Source organism: Carassius auratus, chromosome 36 (assembly GCF_003368295.1).
Source record: "Carassius auratus strain Wakin chromosome 36, ASM336829v1, whole genome shotgun sequence".
Lineage (NCBI taxonomy): Eukaryota > Metazoa > Chordata > Actinopteri > Cypriniformes > Cyprinidae > Carassius > Carassius auratus.
Window position 1 is genome coordinate 15,943,124 of NC_039278.1, and position 13,985 is coordinate 15,957,108.

Here is a 13,985-nt window from a genome sequence, read left to right on the forward strand (position 1 = left end):
CAATACAGCACGGGCTGACCCAGAATCAGCCGTGTGATTCTCAGGTGAGATAACGAAGGGACTCCAGAGCAAAGAAGTCAAAACAAAACGCTTGCGTGACAGACGCTGCGTGAGACTCCAGCTCTGTTATCAGTGTGCAAGATCAGGCCGGATGTCTACAACAAAAAGAAAGATACATGAAACAGGGATTATCAAATAAAGCCAGCGTATTTCAAGAGAAAAGTCAGGGGTGAAGGATCCTTGCAGACATTGAGTGACACTAAAGAGACCTTGTAAATCACTAAAGTGATCTTATCGTCTTCCTCGTCTTATCTGGGATAAAGGAAGTCATCTGACATTGTTGGACGACACACGATTCACTCCGAGCCAACAGACGAGAACTAACACAACCTCAACAATAAGATACAAAAGCATGCAAAACAAAGAATATCAGTGATCGCAGGATACTTGTTCAGGATAGTTATCGCTAAATATTTATTTTGAAATTAAGATGTTCAACAAGGACCTCCCATGCTTGAGTGAAAATATTTGCATATCCTTGAATCGGGGTATATTTGTGTTTTTTGTGTTATAATTAGATGAGGCTTTGTTAAATCACTAAAACTAATATATAAATCTTAGAAAGTTTGAAAAAAAAGTTAAATGCTTTATATATATATTTTTTTAATTATGCAATATGCATTTCTAAAAATAATATTAATAAAATATTGTATTTGTTATATAATTTTGTTAGGAATATTTTTGAACATACGCTGTTTATTTGAGCTGCCATTTGTCTGTTTCAGTGTTTATTAATCACAGTATAATTTAATATTACAGTTTTGGGTAATATTTTGAATTAGTTTTTATTTTTTATATTTTATTTTTCAGTTTTTTTTTTATTTTTTATTCAGTAATAATGTTGATTTAAAAAAAAACTTTTTATTAATACCATTTAGGTTTTATTTATTTTTATTTGAGTTTTTATTTATTTTCAGCTTCCAACTTCAGCTGCCACTTCAAAAAATTATTTTTACAATGTATACAAGGGACAAAATGCATATTATAAATGGATTAAATTAGGACACAATACAGAAAATTACTTTATTTTCAAACATTTTACCATGGTAAAACTGTATTTTTAATCAATAACCATGTTAATACCTAAATACAGTATCTTATTGAAAATATAACAATGACAGCCACTGATTTCTTAGTTATTATTGCCCTGTAAAATGAAAACCGTCAAAACGATACAAACACACCTCATAAATTGCATCAGCATCTGTATCAACACATAATGCACCTGTCTGTGTCACTCTGAGAAAGCAATGTTCAATGCTGATCTGTTTTTATCCAGGATTGGAGCATCTCTACTCCCCGTATAATAAATTTTTTCTCCAAACACATAAATCATTGGGAGCTTTCCTGCAAAACGCCCCACTGGAAACCTCAACAACCACAAAACAGACAGACTTTTCTGCTGCCAGTCCAGTAAACGTTAAGGATATTTGTCTTACATTAGAATAAACTATGCAGCTATGCATCAGGGGAAACTGCAGACTCGTTGCTTGGCATAAATTGCTTGCGGGAAACTGCTGGTTAAATGATGTCTGCAATGGTAAGTGAACAGATCTGTGGACTTCCTGAACTAAAATAATCCAGCAAACAACCTAATTTAGCAAAAGCACTTATAATTAATGCAAACCGATCAGTGAGCTGCTACTAAACACATGCACAAGAGTAATCAGACTTAATGACATCCTCTGCCCCATTTCCACAGGATGTGCACTGATGAGGGCGTGACCTCTTGACCTGTGTCTCGCTGACCCTGTACCTGGACTCGATGTACAGCTACAGACAAACAGACCAGGGTTATTCTGGACTATTACAAATGTTTGTGTTACTTGAAATAAAGCTGAGAAAATTAGATAGAAAAAATACATTATTTTAGATAATAAAAATTACAAAAGACCATAAATTTACTTAATTCAAATTTGTATGTTAAATGCTAATAATAAAACATATAATATATTAAAAAAAAAAAAAAAAGACCAAAGAAATATAAACATCTACAGACAAATAGAACAGGGTAAAAATATATATATATATTTTTTTTTTTTACAATTTTAAAATTAAATTAGAAACTGGACATAAATTAAAAGTAAAAAATCAATGAATTCTAAATAGTAATATTTAAAAAAATCACAAAAGCACAAATACTTTGACAAATTTAAACCGTGTTGAAATATGTTTAAAGTACAAAAGTTACTAGCTGAAAAAAAAATTAAAACAGAACTAAAAATAAAATGAAAATAAAGTAATTAAAACAAATTAATAAAACAAATCTTGCTAAAAAAAATGGATTTTTTAAAATAACTATTATGTATATTTATATTTTTAATAAACTGAAATGTGTCCTTGGCAATTATCTAAAAAATTATTTTAAGTCCTAAAATTACTAAATGGAAATAAAAAATAAGACCGAAATAAAAATTTTTTACTTAAATTTGTAATATTGTAATATTACAAAATATAATAAAAATTTCAAAAGCAAATAATTTAACTTACTAAAATGTAAACAAAACTAAAAATATATAAAAATTTTAACTAATTCAAATATTGATAAAAACTACTAATAATAAAATAACACTTAAACAGACATGGATGTTAAAACAAATAAATAGCATTTAAAAAATGAAAAAGGCTTTGTTTTCTAGTTTTCAACAAACCGTATTAAAGTATTAAACTTCAGTTTTGTGTTTCAAAAACATTTTCCTTCACTTTTCTCTTTTCCTCTTTAAAACCTGCAGTTCCTGCTCAGGACGACTTTTACTGGGAAAACTCTTCTGGAAGTTAATGAACTGAGGGGAATGAAAGCACAAACTAATTTGGCTCACAGCCCTTGTCCTCTCTATTAAAACGAGAGATTTTAGGAAGCAAAACCCATTTACTGCCAGCAGGAGGAGGCGTCAAGTTAACTCCTCATTTAGCAGCAGAATAAAGTGAGAAGGTCTGAGCTCCAGAGCAGCACTAATGGCTCCTGGCCTGCTGTCCTGGGGCCCAGCGGGGTCCTGAGGGTCACAGCGGACACACAGACAGCTGCAGCTAATCAGAGACACTGCAGCTCTCTTAAAAAGTGTGTTTAAGCATTGCTCACAAAATATACCATTGCAACTATCATCTCCACCAAAACAAGACATGCATCGCTAATGCTCATAGATAGGGTTAGTCATTTAATGTATGCATGAACCATGGACATGCATGAAATCACACAAGAGGTGTTTTATTGCTTTTAACTTGTATGCATTTCGCAGATGCTTTTATAATGACTTACACTGCAAGGTTTGTGTTTTATCAGTTCATGCGGTACTATTTGAGCTACAGGAATGTGGCCAGATTATTACCTGAGATGAGTGGAAAAAATCCCAAAGACTATATATATATATATATATATATATATATATATATATATATATATATATATATATATATTATTTTATTTACAAAATGAATCCATTATCTATAAATTCTAGATATTAAAATGATAACATATGTTATGTAATTAATTTTAATTTAATTAAATTCTTACTTTTTAAATGTTAAGATCTTTTATTCATGATCTGTGTATATATATATATATATATATATATATATATATATATATATATATATATATATATATATATTTTTTTTTTTTTTTTTTTTGGCATGACATTAAGTTTCGGAAACATTTTGCTTTAATAACTGCATTAATAATATTACATATATTTATTATTTTATTTAATGTATTAAATATACGTATTTATTGTCATGCAAAATATATATTTGTGTCTGCAAAAACAGATAAAATAACTATTAAAATTATATTTTATATTTGATTATATATAATATTTATAATGCATATGTTTACATGTGTTAGAATTATTTTTATTAATATATATGTCATTCATTTTATCAATAGCTAAGATCATCAATAGTACACTTTTTGAGATATATATATGTGTGTGTGTGTGTGTGTGTGTGTGTGTGTGTGTGTGTGTGTGTGTGTGTGTGTGTGTGTGTGTGTGTGTGTGTGAGGAAGGAAGGGGGTCCAGGATGTGTCACAATGCCTCCTAACGAGCCCGTCACCCTCTCCCCGACACCCTTTTATGACCCTCTCCTTCCCTTCGTCCCTGAGGGCCGTTTGTCCCGCTGAGAGGAGCAGGAGCTGAAGACGTCTCGCCCTCCTTGTGCTAAAAGCCCCAGCAGTCATTTGGCATCCTAAAACTTCAAATGGACAGTTTGCTGCGACTGGGACCGTAAACTTGCTGCATCCCAGGAGGCAAATGAGCAGAACAGTTGCCCGTGAGGTAAAGCAAGCAGGTCAGACGGCGGTCAAACAAGGGTCCCCACGCTTTATTAGGCCTTGTTAAGTGATTGTAAAAGAGGGAAGAATATGTGCCTTTTGTTTAATGACTGGGGTCATTAAATGCACTGTGGAATGTCCAGTCAAGACAAATCTACAATTACAAAACATAGCATGGTCAAACCTATGCACCGCTAAAGCATACCATGCACGTCTGCAGACCAATGCAATAGGGTAAAACTATGCTTTTATGGACATATTACTACATAATACTACGTTTTTCTAAGCATACATTATGATAAGAATGTAATATTGTAATCTGAAAGATGATTTTGCAGCCCAGCACTAACTAAAATATACCAAAAAGCATAAAGTTACAACCTTTAAATGAAAGTACCATGTTTTTTGGACATGTACCATTGTAATGTTATGATGAAATGTGTTATATGTTATCAGTATTTTGTTTATTTATTGTTTATAATTCTTAGTAGTTTTTGCTTTGTAGTTCATTTATATATATTTTGAATCAGCTTTAATTTTTTTTTATTTTTTTTAAAAATCTTTTTACATTTTCAGTGTTTTTTTTGTTAAATTTTTTTCCAAATTATTTGGGCGTTTTTGTCATTTATAGTAGTTTTTGTTTTATTAATATTTTTTAATTGTGTGTTTTGTCATTTTTAGAAGTTATTTTATTAATTTATAGATGTCTAGTTTTTATTTATTTTTATTACAGTTTAGTTCAGTATTTTTATTTTTATTTTAGTTATTTTAGTATATCAAGCTTACCTAAATTAAAAAAAGAAATGAAATACAGCTGAAATACAAATTATATATATATATATATATATATATATATATATATATATATATATATATATCAGTTCATGTTTATTTTATTTCAAGTAACAATTTTTATGGTTTTAGTTTTGGTTAACCATAATAACACTGGTTTGGGGATGGCACGATGTTTAAACGTTTTTGAAAGTAGTCTCTTCTGTTCACCAAAGCAGTATTTATTTGATGAAAAATACAATAAAAACAGCAATATTGTGAAATATTATTAAAATTCTAAATAACTGTTTTCCATGTGAATATATGTTAAATGTAATTTTTTTCATGTGATCAAAGCTGAATTTTCAGTCTTCAGTGTCACATGAACTGATCTGCTGATTTTCTGCTGTGCTGCTTCATATCTTTGTTAAAAATGTGATAAATTTTGTTTTTCAGGATTATTTTAAGAATAAAAAGTTTTTAACATTATAAATGTTTTTGCTGTCACGTCTGATCAATTGAATGCATCCTTTGCAAATAAAAGTAACAATTTCTTTAAGACTTCAAACATTTGAACAGCACTGTATTATTACATTAAGTGTGCCATGCTACTAGTAAGGGTCACACACACACACACACCTGGCACGTGCAATAGATTATATGAATGAGATTTAGCTCAGTATTGTGTGGATGAGGGATGTGAGCATGTCTGAACAGAGCTGAAGCATCCTGTCGAACCCAACCAGGTGTTCCTCCTTCCACAAGAATAATAACAGTAATTAAATCATCCCAAACGAGGAAAAACTTCACAGCATGGGAGCCTGGCTCAGGCTTTTATGCATTTATTTCCTTTTATGTTTTCACAAAAGACTGACTTCTCACGGCGACCACAGAGCAACTGCATTAACCCTATAAAGCCTGCTGTATTAGACTTAAAATGCAAATTTGAAAACTGTCAGACAATCCACTCCACGCCTTCTGACTGACTTTATCATCAAGTAAAAGGCTTTTAGTCGAATTCTACAAACGTCCTCCTTCAGCTTCAGCTTCTCGTGTTAAATCTTGAGTGATTTTGATCAAGTAAAGGTCGGAATAACGTCAGTAGCAGCGGAGGAAAGATCTTCACAAGCCTCCAGAACATCTCACATCTTCTGAGGAGCCTTGATTTCTTCAGCTCTCAGTCAGCGGTGGATTGCTTTGCATTATTTCAATCTCATCTTTAAACATATTATTGGAGATGTGTGACGACTGCCATTTAAGCATTTTATGTAAGTAGTCATCAATCTCTTCAAGCAGCCTCTTCATCATTTCAGATTCAAGTAAAAAAAAAATTATTTAACATTTAATTTGTGTATTATTTTAACTTGTTTAATTTGATATTTTATTGTATTTATTTACTATTAGTTTTATTTACTTTTTATGTTTATTTTGTCAAAATTTTACACTTTATTATTATTTTATTTGTTTTTATTTACTTTTTATTTATTCATCATTTATTTGAAAAATGTCATTATTCTGCATAATGCATTTTCTTTTGCAAAATTTCAAAGCATATCTGATTTTATATATATATAGACCTTTAGACAAATTTTTTGCTAAATTTCAAAGCATATCTGATTTTTTAGACAAAAAAAAAAAAATTATATATATATATATATATATATATATATATATTTTTTTTTTTTTGTCTATAGGTCTAATAACAGTTTCAAAAATAGATTATTCTGACCATTATTTCATGTGTCAGGCTTTGCAGGGTTAATCTGGTAAACTGACTCATTCTGAAATGTTAACTTCTCACAATCCAATCCAGGCATAATCACATTTTACACAAAGCAAGCAGTGTGAAGTACCTGGTCTGACTTGTGTTTTGGCATCTAAGCTCACACATGAAGCTAATTTAATGAGAACGCTGCCAGCTACGTTACACGTGTAGATGGTTTTTCTTAGGAACCCAATTAGCTGTAGCCCATACGGAGACAACAGCAAACAGGCCAGCAGACCACACTTTTTTTAAAGGGAAAGCTATTTGTTTGATCCTTCACTGCTCCATCAATCTTCTCCCATCCGACTCTGGACAGGAGCGTGCATGCTGCGGGGGAGAGAGAGCATGATGGGAAATCTGACCAGTGACCATCAATCAGAGGGACACTGCTGCTATTCTTCAGACAGGGATCAGGAAGAGGACGGATGATCTCTCTAGCCTGAGAACTTACTGAATTTCCCAGCGGCGTTTGTCAGGATTACACATGAATCTGACACGACCTGCATCTCGCTGCTTTCTGTTTCTCAGAACGGACTGGAGTCTTTTTACAAGAAACAAACTGCCTCATATGCATCCCAGATGATGCAAATAAACAGCATGAATAAATATCACAAGAATGGCAGAAAACAGCACTTCAGTCAAACCAGACACTAAAACTTTTGCTGTATGATTTGGAGAGGAGAATTTTTTAAAATGCTATTTTTTTTTTAGCGTTCTGGGTTTGTTTTTAACTCTTAAACAATATTTACATTTGTAAGTATTTGATTTAATGTGTTTAAAAAATTTTAAATTCCGTAAATTTTTTGCAATAAAGTTTTACATTTCGTATTTTTACGAAATGGATTATTAAAGTAACTAAAACTACAACCATACAAAAACATGTTCATTACTTGAAATAATATATATATGTGTGTGTGTGTGTGTGTGTGTGTGTGTGTGTGTGTGTGAATATGTATGTGTATATATATATATATATATATATATATATATATATATATATATATATATATATATATATATATATATATATATATGTATATATATACACACACACAAATTTTTTTTATTCAACTTCTTGTTTTTACTTAACTTATTTTATTTCAGCCAGTCACCAAAACAACATTTCTCATTTTCATTTAGTTTAACTTGATGTACTAAAATAAGTAAAACCCAAAAATAAAATAAAAATCTACATAGACATAATGAAAAATAAATAAATACATAAATAAATAAGTAAATAAACCCAAGAAATAAATAAAAACATGACTTTAACCTTCCTTAAACCTTGACTAAAATTAAGATGAAAATATTTATAAAAATATATAAAAACTAATTAAAAAAAACTATGACAGTCTCTCAATGATTATAAAACAAACTTAGTTCTAACAAATTGAAAATTTGGTTTAATTCGCAGATATCAACTAATATTTTAAATATTAAATTATATACATGTATATAAAAAATATACTAATGACTAATATACAAATTAAACAAAGCAAGAAATATAACTAAAAGACTATTTCTAAATTGCAATACAAATATACTGTATATATGATCATGTAAAGCAACGTTTACTGTCAGCCGAGTCACACGGAGACACAGAAAACACCAGTTCATGAGCTGCTCAGGTATAAATCAACACAATGCCACACTTCGCTCTGAAATGCACATATATTTGCAGCCTTTCTGATTTGATAATCACACTAAGCCATAATCACAATTTAGATTTTGCACATTTTTTTTGTCTAATAAATTTGCATGCATAAACCTGAAATAATCTAAACAAGCAGTCAGACCTACACGAGCCGCCACACAAGCGATATAGCACGCTCCAGAGCTCGTGGACTAAAGGAAGTCATGTGATAAATCCAGATGTTAAAAGGACTCTCCATCACTGTGTTTGTCTCACGTACACTTATGATATTGAGCTTCAGATATAGCTGATCTGCTCTCGAGGGGCTTGTGGCTCAGCGCTGTGAAAACAAACACAACTTCTCACTGTTTGACCAATAAACTGCTTGGAGAATAAAAGAAACAAAGCAAGATTAGCACGGGCTAGATTTGATCTTTTGTGATGGGGGAAATCTGTAAATTCACTCTATTAACTTTAACACGTGTTCTTGAAACTTAAATAACCAAAAGTGGAAAAACTGATTTAGTCACTGCTTTAGCAAACTCAACATTGAGGTTTCGCTCCATACAGAACAATCCAACACATTTCTAATGGATGAAAAAGTCCTGTCTTGAAAAATGTAAATTTAATTTGTTTATTGGTTAACATGTTTACAATCAGGTTGTACATCTGTATTATTACATAAAGTTCAAAAAAAACTATATAAAACTATAATCATATATATATATATATATATATGTGTGTGTGTGTGTGTGTGTGTTTATATTATGTACAATTTCAAACAAATAAAAAAATCATAGCTTTTATAAATTTTTAAGACTTAATTTAAATATCACATAAAATCTAATAAAAAAAATATATATATATATATTTATTTATTTATTTATTACAATAAAATAAATAATTTAAATTACAATGAATTACAATTTTAAATGAATATATATATATATATATATATAGTCTTATATAAACAAATTGTTGAATTAATTGTTAAAATTTATTATCGGCTATTGTCCATTATTATATAATTATATTATTATATAAAGCTCTAACAAACTGTTTTATTTTTTAACTTTTTTTTAACTTTTTTTATATATATGGCATGTAAAACTTACGTTAACAAAAAGGCGGCTCATTTCTATGGAAGGCATTTTCTGCCAAATTTAAATAAATAAATTAAATGATTAAAATGAAAATTAAAACCAGATTAACGATTTCATTACAGAAAACTGTACGCAAAATATGTGACAAAATTGAGAATTAAATTAAATGATTTCATTTTCACAGTTACATCCCTGTCAAATTGAAATATAAAATGCAATTGGTGATTTCACATTTGATTTTCAATACAGTCTAGAGGCAAGACTGCCAATATTAAAATGAAAAGCCAAACGTGAAAAATAAACTACAAATGCAGTTTTTACAAAACTCTTTATTAACGCTCACGCAATAATGGTGACACAATTCAAATTTAAATGTAAATTTTACTTTTCATTTTAACTCCTCTTTTATTTAAGTTTTCGTTTTCATTTTCAAAGACAACCTGCATGCAAATTATATGTTAATGAGTGGGTGTGGCTCAATTACGCTGTTTCGTGGAGGAGCTCAAATGGCGGTTATGGCCACTAGCAGCAGAATTAAACCAGCTAGCAAACATTTCGGATGATGATGACTTCATTTTGCTACGAGTTGAATCTATATTGGATACACTTGGACATTTTGCAGCCGTCACAAACTCCGATGTCGATCCTCGAGTTATAATAGTCTTAGTGAGGTTGTGCATTTTCCGGGGAGTCTCGTCGGCCAGTTTGGTAAAATTGGCAAAGATATTCACAGATTCGACTTTTCCGGATCAATAACTCGCGAGCAAAACGTTTTTGGTACACGAATTATGCCTCTTTTTACTCGTAGTGATGTAGTAAACGAGCTACAAGCGAGTTTGCCTGAAACAAGCTTTCTTCCGCTCTGTACAAAATACGTTGATCTCAATGCGCTGGCGTCTGAGAGACAAGTCCTAAGGGACCGTCTGCAAAGTGCGAAACGCGAAAAAGGTTACTAATAAAATACTCAATAACTTCACAGTAACACACTGTAGTGTCACCAAATTCAGTTCACACATCACTGCTCTCCTGCTGCTTATACTACAATGTTGGTTTTAAAAATAGTTGCTTTTGCACAATTTTACGATTTTTTTTATTATGAAAACGTCAATAACGTTACTGTAACACACTGTACTTTCACCAAATTCAGTTCACACATCAATGCTCTCCTACTGGTTATACTACAACACTTATATTGAAAATAGTTGCTTTTGCACCATTTATATGATTTTTTTTAATTATGAAAAACAGTTAATAACTTTACTATAACACACTACTTTCACCAAATTCAGTTCATACATCACTGGTCTCCTGCTGGTTATTCTTCAACAATCATTTTGAAATTAAATGATGTTGCACATTTTGTATTATGAAAAATAATTAATAACTTCACCGTTATGGAACATAATAGTTAATAACTTTAATGTAACACACTGTACATTCATCTGATTCAGTTCACACATCACTGCTCTCCTGCTGGTTATACTACAACTTTCATTTTGAAAGTAATTGCTTTGGCACAATTTTCATGCTTTTTTATTATAAAAAATAGTTAATAAATTCACCATTATTGGACATATTAGTTAATAACTTTAATGTAACACACTGTACATTCATCAAATTCAGTTCACACATCACTGCTCTCCGGCTGTTTATACTACAACTTTCATTTTGAAAGTAATTGCTTTGGCACATTTGTTATTACTTTTTATTAAGAAAAAGGTAAATAACTTTACTGTAACACACTGTATATTCTTTAAAATCAGATCACACATCACTGCTCTCCTGCTGGTTATACTACAACACTCAAATTGAAAATTATTGCTTTGACAAATTTTTTTATGATTTTTTTAATTATTAAAAATAGTTAATAACTTTACTGCACTGTATATTCATCAAATTTTTATTAGTGTTTTTATATTCAAAACAAGTGCTGTAGTATAACCAGCAGGAGAGCCGTAATGTGTGAACTGAATTTGGTGAAAGTACAGTGTGTTACAGTAAATTTATTAACTGTTTTGCATAAAAAATCATAAAAAATGTGCCAAAGCAATTACATTCAAAATGAAAGTTGTAGTATAACCAGCAGGAGAGCAGTGATGTGTGAACTGAATTTGGTTGAAATACAGTGGGTTACAGTAAAGTTATTAACTATTATGTTCAATAATGGTGACTTTATTAACTATTTTCCATAATAAAAATCATAAAAATGTGCCAACGCAATTACTTTCAAAATTAAATTTGTAGCATAACCAGTAGGAGAACCATTATGTGTGAACTGAATTTGGTGGAAGTACAGTGTGTTACAGTACATTTATTAACTATTGTTCATAATTAAAAAAAATTCATCAAAAGTCTGCCAAAGTAATTCCTTTTAAAATCAAAGTTGTGGTATAAACAGCAGTAGAGCAGTGATGTGTGAACTGAATTTGGTGGAAGTACGGTGTGTTACAGTAAAGTTATTAACTATTATGTTCAATAACAGGTGAAGTAATTATTTTAAATAATAAAAAATCATAAAAAATTTGCAAAAGCAAATACTTTGTAGTATAACCAGTAGGAGAGCATTGATGTGTGAACTGAATTTGGTGAAAGTACAGTGTGTTACAGTAACGTTGTTGACGTTTTCATAATTAAAAAAAATCGTAAAATTGTGCAAAAGCAACTATTTTTAAAACCAACATTGTAGTATAAGCAGCAGGAGAGCAGTGATGTGTGAACTGAATTTGGTGACACTACAGTGTGTTACTGTGAAGTTGTTGAGTATTTTATTAGTAACCTTTTTCGCGTTTCGCACTTTGCAGACGGTCCCTTAGGACTTGTCTCTCAGACGCCAGCGCATTGAGATCAACGTATTTTGTACAGAGCGGAGGAAAGCTTGTTTTCAGGCAAACTCGCTTGTAGCTCGTTTACTACATCACTACGAGTAAAAATAGGCATAATTCGTGTACCAAAAACGTTTTACTCGCGAGTTATTGATCCGGAAAAGTCGAATCTGTGAATATCTTTGCCAATTTTACCAAACTGGCCGACGAGACTCCCCGGAAAATGCACAACCTCACTAAGACTATTATAACTCGAGGATCGACATCGGAGTTTGTGACGGCTGCAAAATGTCCAATTGTATCCAATATAGATTCAACTCGTAGCAAAATGAAGTCATCATCATCCGAAATGTTTGCTAGCTGGTTTAATTCTGCTGCTAGTGGCCATAACCGCCATTTGAGCTCCTCCACGAAACAGCGTAATTGAGCCACACCCACTCATTAACATATAATTTGCATGCAGGTTGTCTTTGAAAATGAAAACGAAAATGAAAACTGAAATAAAAGAGGAGTTAAAATGAAAAGTAAAATTTACATTTAAATTTGAATTGTGTCCCCATTATTGCGTGAGCGTTAATAAAGAGTTTTGTAAAAACTGCATTTGTAGTTTATTTTTCACGTTTGGCTTTTCATTTTAATATTGGCAGTCTTGCCTCGAGACTGTATTGAAAATCAAATGTGAAATCACCAATTGCATTTTATATTTCAATTTGACAGGGATGTAACTGTGAAAATGAAATCATTTAATTTAATTCTCAATTTTGTCACATATTTTGCGTACAGTTTTCTGTAATGAAATCGTTAATCTGGTTTTAATTTTCATTTTAATCATTTAATTTATTTATTTAAATTTGGCAGAAAATGCCTTCCATACATTTCCTCAACGTGTGTCTCCAATTTCATATTCCAAAAAGATTTATTTTCTAGGACAATCAACTTTGTGTATGCAATCGGGCCTTGTTGTTATTAATCTCTTTTATATGCAACTTTCATGTCTCACCAATAACACAAAACAAATCTCTAATGGGACGCTTGACTTCACAAAGGCCTTTGTTTGTCTTGAGGAAACTCTGTTTACCAGAGGAGGCTGATTGAGTCGACATATTTACAGTATGAAACATAATACAAATTAGTCATGAGTCACACTAACTTGCATTCAAACTATAAGTTTTGACATTAAAAACAAAGCGATTGAGTTTCCTTCCGGCTGCAGGTGATCATGAGGCATTAATGAGCAGGTATCAGATCCTTCATCTGTGTAATTACAGTCATCATGAAGCACGTCTACAACGCAGCTACAAACATCCTGACGCTCAGACACAAGAGCACCTGAAGGAGATCCCAAAAGATGGAATGAAATTAACTATTTTAATGCTACGTCCATATCCTTTTAAAATCTAATTCAACGGGTTGTTGGATAATGAGATAAAAAAAAATACATTCACCTTAAACACATAAGATTTAAATGATTTCTGAAGATCATGTGACACCGAAAATATAGCTTTAATCACAGAAATAAATTACAATTTAACATTCAAATTGAAAATAGTTACTTTAAATTGTC

At 31.0% G+C, this 13,985-nt stretch overlaps 1 protein-coding gene across 1 annotated transcript in view; it reads right to left on the reverse strand.

Moving 5' to 3' along the window:
• The window catches only part of LOC113055409 (interleukin-17 receptor D), a 43,446-nt gene that overhangs the window by 18,260 nt on the left and 11,201 nt on the right, over positions 1-13,985 (reverse strand). The window lies entirely within an intron of this gene.